Source organism: Molossus molossus, unplaced genomic scaffold (genome assembly GCF_014108415.1).
Source record: "Molossus molossus isolate mMolMol1 unplaced genomic scaffold, mMolMol1.p scaffold_m16_p_5, whole genome shotgun sequence".
In the NCBI taxonomy this organism is placed as follows: Eukaryota; Metazoa; Chordata; class Mammalia; order Chiroptera; family Molossidae; genus Molossus; species Molossus molossus.
This window is the reverse complement of record NW_023425388.1, coordinates 104,608,915-104,616,772: the sequence shown is the minus strand read 5'-3', so window position 1 is coordinate 104,616,772 and position 7,858 is coordinate 104,608,915.

Here is a 7,858-nt window from a genome sequence, read left to right as displayed (position 1 = left end):
TCTGAACCCCTACAGTGTGTATACATTTGTCAAATTAAAGAAATCATCACAATTCTTGAGTTAAAAAATAAAATATATAATAAAAATTATTATAGCCAAACATATTACATGAGGTTCTTCACATTCATCATAAATTAGAATCATGGTTTTGAAAGGAGCAGGAAAGAATGATAGAATTATAGAAAACTAATTATAGTAGGTGCTAGCCATACTTATGAAATGTTGAACATCCTTACTCTGTTCATTGTGATTGCTTTGCTCCGCTTAAAGAAAGCCCACTCTGGCCTGGCTGGGAGCTGCGCACCCAGGGAGTTTACCTCGGGAATGCTGCCCACCCCCCTCACCGTGAAAAGACTAACAACCTTGGAGTCTTGTAGGCAGTGCACCGGAGACACCCATTCCCCAGCCCACATTACTTCCCCACGCCAGTAATTAGTAACCGTTTTACCCATTGATGTTCCCTTTGCCCACTTCCCCACGTAATATCCAAGTAAGAGATGGGTTATGGGGGGAGTACAGAGCAGATGTTGCAGGAGGATCTGGCTGCTCCCCACATTGCCAGTAGTATTGGAATAAATGCTCATATAAAACTCAACCTTTTCTCTGCTTAATTGGTTCAAGTAGTGACAGGCAACTCAGACCCATATGTTGTCCAGTTGAATTTTAGAAGCTACAAATATATGAAGAAAAACAACTTGAAGGATTACTAGACTTACTGCTATGCAATTTGCAGGAACTCTAAACTGCTCATTCCCTTACATATGTGTAAGTTTACCTCCATTTGAATTATATAATTTGCCAAATCAAACAGAAATCTACCTTTGCAATATCTCTGTTTTAGGATGCACAATTATGAATTAAATAAAATCTTCAGCCTGTAAGAGAGGAAAAACTTTTTTTCCTCTACCCTCCTAGGCTCTATGACTGTGAATCTGACTGATTTTTAAAAATAAAACAAAAAACAGAATAACAACATGGAAAAAGGTTTTAATTTCATAAGTATGCACGGGAACTGCCAAAGAGACAAGGTGGCCCAAAGAGGCAGCTGGATGAGGGAGACTGCCGTGCACCGTTTTCCTTTATGTTAAACAATGTTAAAGGGGTTTGGGGACTCGAGGTGGGGCATTCAGTTTGTGGGACGACGAGGGGAGGAAAGGCATAGTAAATAAACGATGTCTTGTTAGGCCGACGAGAGTCTCTGGGTAACTAAAGTTGTCTCAGAGAGGAGCTCTCTTGCTGATAAGGGACCTGGCATCTATGCCTAACAAATTTCCTTTATAGCTCTGGCTGGTTTGGCTCAGCCTGCAGACCAATGAGTTGCTGGTTCCATTCCAACCAAGGGCATGTACCTCGGTTGCAGTTCATCCCCAGCCTGGTCGTGGCCGTGCGGGAGGCAACCAGTCATGTGTGCCTCTCACGTCGATGTCTCTCTCTCTCTCTCTCTCTCTCTCTCTCTCTCTCTGTCCCTTCCACTCTATCTAAAAGATAAATAGAAAAATATCCTCAGGTGAAGATTAAAAAAATAAATAAATAAAAACAAATTTCTTTTATAAATGCAAATTTCTGTTGAAGTAAGAATGTCTAACCCTGTGAAAAAGACGTATGCGTTTATTTGACTCAGACAAAAAACACACCTGGAAGCAAGAACCCAGCAGGTTGAGAAAATACTCCTGAGACTGACATTCCGTGGTTTGCTTTGTACCTTTGGAGTTAAGGAGGGAATGTAAGGAAGGTTACTTGAAGGTGGGAGAAAGTAGGCAGGAAAATCCCTCTGATTGGATACAGGATAGTTAACAAGCTTCTGTGCTCCCACGAGGGTTCTTGAGGCTTTCTGGGGTCTGAACGAGACGGTTCCTCTGGAGTTTCAAAGGTTGTTAACCCAGATGCTTAGGAACAGTGGACAGGGCTTGCTTATGGCAAAAATTGACTCTTTTATAGGCCTTTCGTGTTTCTACCCACCATGCCCTGCCCAGTTGGGAATTTTATGATTAGATCACCCTGTGAAGTTATTTTCAGTCAGATTTATTACAGAGTCCCTTTTTGGTCCATATTTCCTTTACACAAGGAAAATTTTATATTGTATTATTTAAGCAGTCCTCTATTCTCTGCTGATTCTCATTTGCTTTCAGGTTAAAATAACACTTATGCCAAAGTGGCATATTTGGGTGATATATTTTGGTAGATTTCAATCCCAGTGGTGGATAATTGTCCCCTGTAAGTATATATTTTGAGATCAAAATTCCTATTCTAGGATCATGATCACTAACATCAAAGTCGATGGTTGAATTTCTTTATGTGAGCCACAGTGATCTAGTTCCAAAATATTATATATTTTTAATGTAGAGCCCTCTTGTAGGTAACTGACTGTCTCTCTCTTGCTGCTTTTAAGATTCTCTGTCTTTAACCTTTGTCATTCTAATTGTGATGTGTCTCCATGTGGGCCTCTTTGGGTTCATCTTGTTCGGGACTCTGTGCTCTTTGGATTTGTATGTCTTTTTCCTTCACCAGGTTAGAAAAGTTTTCAGTCCTTACTTTTTGAAAAAGATTCCCGAGCCCTTGCTTTCTCCCTTATCCTTCATGATGTGGATGTTGTCATGCCTCATGTGGTCCCAAAGGCCCCTTAAACTATTCTCATTTTTTTATTTTGCCACTCTAATTGAAAGTGTCTATCTTGTCTTCAAAATTGCTGATTTGATCCTCTGTTTCATCCAACCTACTCTCTGTTCCTTCTAGTATATTCTTCATTTTTAATGGGTTATTTTTATGGTGTCTATGTCCTTTTAATGCTTGCTATCTCTTTGTTGAAGTTCTCACTAAGTTCCTTAAGCATTCTTACAGCCACTTTTTAAAAACTCTGCATCTAGTCAATTGCTTGACTGTATTTCATTTAGCTCTTTTTCTGGAGATTTCTTCTGTTCCTTTATTTGGGGCATGTTTCTCTGTCTCCCCAGTTTGGCTCCCTCTCTGTTTGTTTCTGTGTATCAGGTAGATCTGCTATGACTCCCCGTCTTGGTAGTGTGCCTTATGTAGTAGTTGTCCTGTGGGGCCCATTGACCCAGTCTCCTTGATCACCTGAGCTGGGTGCTCCAGGAATGTTCCTTATGTGCTTTATGTGGTCCCTCCTGTTGTAACTGAGTATTGATTTCTATTGACCTGTTCATGCGTGGTATCGATTCTTCAGCTGACTATGAGGATGACTGGCACCTCACTGTACAAGCTGCTGTGCAGATGCTGACCACGCAAAGTGGAATTCGCCTGAGCAGGGCCTGAGGCCTGCCAAGCTCTCCCTTTGGATGTGCCTCTTGTGAAGTTTATTGGATCCTGCTCTGATGTGTCTGAATCTGGCCATTTGGCATGTTGGTTCTGGGGCCTCTTGGGAGGTGGTACAGGCCAATGTCAGACACTACCAGTGACTGCTTCTGGGCAACCTGTTTGGAGCTACAAAGCAATCCACGGTTTATGGCTGCCTCTACTGGGCCTGGATGTGCAAGGGAAAGACCAAGCTATGTACCAAGGGCATCTTTTATCAACACCAGGCCTGGGGGCAGGTCAGCAAAAGTCCCAAGGCACCCCAAGATCTGCTTCCACCTGCCTCTATGGCTTGTCGACTGCCTGTTAGCATCAGTCACTGTTAGAACCTCTGGTGGTATTTGAGTTGCATGAGGTAGGTTCTCAGTGAGTCACCAGGTAGGGGCAAGGGATGTTCACCAGATTGATGCAGATTCAAACTAAGTGCCTGTGCTGGGTCTGAGACCACTCGACACATGTCCCAGGGTGTACCAGATCTAGCTGTCACCCCCTGGGTGCTTGTATACCTTTGTTGGGGGTGAGAGTTCTCGGGGGATGTTCAGGATGAAACCAACAGAGTTTATCAAGCCCAAACAGACCAGGATTTGGCCGTATAAAGGGGGGCTCTGCACTGCTTGGGCATGCAAGGAAGAAATTTTCCCATCCTAGGCCTACACAACTCAGTCTGTCCCAGATTCTGCCCAGATCTTGGCAGGGCAGAGCCACCACAAGTTGGGAGGGTGGGACCACTAAGGAGCCGGGAGAGTGGGGCTAGATGGATTTCTCATGATGGGGAGGCCCCAGCCAGGTTTACGGAAATGTGGGAGGAATGGCCCTCACCCCAAAGCCACATAACTCAGTCACCAGCACTCCCTGAGCCTGCCCACATGTCTGCACCCCAGCCTAGACAGCTGGACATACGTTCTGCAGGGTGGAGCCAGAGGGAGTCCAAAGTGTACATCAACTGCTTCCCCTCAGGCTAATGCTGTATGTAGGGGTGTGTTCCCCCAGAAAGGATGGTGTCCGTGGTGTGGGAGAGGAGCTAACTCAGCACAGGTGTCCTGGTAGCTCTCTCTTCGGCTCTCTCCCCAGATAAACCCCAGTCCCCCCATGCAGCCCTAGTCCGCTCTGCCCACCCTCTGCCTGAGCCTGGCTGGGTGGCTGCCAAAGGATTTTGTGTGTCAGCCCTGTGGAGGGTGCATATGTCTCTGGCAGACTCCCACCCCTCCCTTTGGGACAGAATTCCCTCTGATTTCCACAGCCAGATGCTACGTGAGTACCTCTTCCTGGCTCTGGTGCTCTGGGCGGGGAGCCTGGCTGAGGTGGAGACCCGTGCTCCTCACAGGGAACTAACGTGGCTGAGATATGCCCCCAGAATCTCAGCCAGAGCCCCTGGGAGCAGGCCAGCCCTGTCCAGGTCCCCACACTTCCTGCCAGCCTCACCGCGGCTTCTGGAAGTCCGTGCTCCTAAGGCTGCTCCTCGGCTACCTTCCGTGGGTTACTTCGGATGACTGCTCTATATTTTAGTAGTAATTTCAGTTTGTTCCTGGAGGTGAGTGTAGCTTCCACCTACTCTGCTGCCATCTTGGATCCTCTCTCCCTAAATTCTACCTGAACATACAGTTCTACTTTAAGTAAAAAATGGAAGGAAATCGGAGTTATTAACTTGAAGTTTGGATATGTGGAACCCTGACAGATTTAGAATCAGGAAGCCCCAGTTCTGGTCTTAGCTTGTCACTATATATTGCCAGTCGTGGATAAATTTTGATCAAATATCTAAGAACCAGAAAGAAAAATATTTGTTATATTTACCCACAAACTTATATTGAAGAATGAATTAGAAAATATCTCTATAATCATAAGATGTATATCAATGGGAAAAAGGCTATTATTATTATGAAACTTACTACCAGCAATATGGGTGTCTTCTTATTTTTTAAAAATAAATATTCCAAGCCATCTGTACGCTTTGGTTTAGATAAATCTCTGACTGAATGTACAGGGAAAGCACAATGACCTTAATACTCTTCTTAGTTTTAAAGTATCTTGTAAGATTTTAAAGTATCTAGTCTTTGAATTACAAACTTGCATAATATCATATGGAAAGAGTATCAATTTATGAGAGGTTGGAACTGACATACATAATTTAATATTTACAAGTAAATCTCAGTATGTCAAATGAATTAAGAGCAATTAATTTCTTAGATTTTTCAAGGAACCTATCAGAGTGCTCAAAATCCCAGTGGAAAGATGTTTATATCCTAAGGAAACATCTTCATTGGTGATGGTTAGTAACTCTAATTAATTGAGAAATACATCTTAATCTAACTGGCCAAGACACCCACAAATGTGAAAGAAAAGATAATACAGGTAAACTAATTGCTTAAACTGGCAACAAAAGCCACAGGTAGTATATGTATATACATATTCTTAAAACAAAGTTAGTTTCATAAGCCTTAAGTAGTTTTTAGTTGAGTAATAATATTGCATAGTGTGTCAAAGCACATTATCACAGGTTCTGTAGTCAGACCATCCAGGTTCAAGCCACAGTTTCACCACTTGCTAGATGTGTAGCCTTGGGCACATTCCTAATCTCTCTGTGCCTCAGGCTTCCTACCTGGAGAAGGAGAATAACAAATATAACAGCACCTTTTTCAATTATGTACTTAGAACAATACATAGCAAATATTACAGTATTTCTTATTTTTATTATAATGAAATGTCAATGCTACCTCTTTTTCTGCACTTTCCTCTCCCAGCATGCTCCCTAATCTCATCCCCCCAAAAACATGTGCTTTAGGAGACCCTGGTCTAATATTTTGCATTCCCTGTCTTCTCCCTCTGTCTTCAGTCAGTCTAAAGTGAAGGTTTTACTCCTTATGTATGTAGTGTATGTCTGCCAAACACTCTACTGTATACATATGTGACTGAATTTAATCTTCATAAACAGTTGTAATGTAGAGATATCACAGTTTCTGTTATTTAAAAAAGAGAGAAAGAGAGACTCAAAGACTAAGCAACTTGTTCATGGTCACACATATAGTGCATCCAAACCTGAAATTTGCGCAGAGTTGATCATTCAAAACCTGAGCTCTTGAACTAAGCTATACCGATGAAATCGAACAGCGGTGCCTGGAAGAAGTGAGAAGGGCCAGGACTGGTCAGAAAGCAGTAAGAGGAAACCTACTGTGATAATGATGTGGGTGAGAAAAGATCATTTTCCCTCTGCCCTTCTTGGTTCTTAGCTGGGACCCTTATATTAAAAGATAGATTAACAAAAGAAAAACAAACAAGTTTATTAACATGTATATCTCATGTATATATGAGAGCTATCTAGGAAAAAATGAGTAACTCCCCAAGGTGACTAAGAATTCAGGCTTAAATGTTATCTGAATAGGAAAAGGGAGAAGAGATATAGACCTCTTAGGGGACAGTAAATGATTTTTAGAAAAGATGAATTGGCCCTTTGAAGAATAGATGGGAGGTATGATAGTTTGTGACAATTTGTCAGGGTGTGGTATTGACTTCTAGGCTTCTTCCTGTGATGAGTCCATTTTCCCTGGTTAATGAAACTCCCAGGGAAAGGACTTGTGAAAACTGAGTTCGTTTTGGAGGCTCTGTCTTTAGGCAGATAAGCAGCATTCAGAGAAAACCTCTCCCTGCATTTGCTGCTTCTCAAGTGCCCACCACTCAAAATAATCAATATCCTAAAGAGGCATGTTTGAGGTGGCCTATTCCGCTATCTTTCAATGAAAACGTTTGCATTTTGATTGGGGTAGTGGGTTACATGGCTTATATATTTCTCAAAATTTATCACACTGTACATTTAAGATTTCTACACTTCTTTGTCAAACTGTACACTTAAAATTTCAAAACTGTACACTGTACACTGTGCAAATCATTGTATAAAGTATATTCCTCCAAAACATTATGTTCTTTATGCTGCTTGGCTCCTTACTCCACACAGCTTTTCAGTGACCCAGAGTGATTGTTCTCTTACTGCCTCACCACTCAAATTGTGAGGTTCCTGTTTACTTATGTTCTCAAGTCTCGGTGTTTTTTTATTCCTATATTTATAGATCTTTCTTCCAGAATGGATTTCCTAACGGCATAGAATATATGTTTAATTTATGTTTTTCCTCAAAGTGCCTAGTTTTATATAAACTCATAGAGAAAGATAATATGTGAGGGAGAGAAATATTTGTTATGCATCTTTCTATTCATGTCTATCTGTTTTTAACTGTTTTTTATGAATTGTTAATGAGAAGTAGTTCTGTTTTTATATAACAAATATCATTAATTTGTGGCTGCAAATATTCGCAATAACTTATGAAAGACTTTTGATTTATTTTCTTCCTATGATTTGAACTGAAAATGCAAAGCTCCCACAGATATACACACACACACACACACGTGCATACATGCACACACTCATACATGCACACAGACATACACAGCAGCAGGGATAGCCTCAGTAGAACAATAATTCCGCCTATTGTTTCCCACTTATTTATACAATAGTAATGAGGAAAAGCCACTACTTTTGGGTGTGGCTCTGCTTTAAGTTGGG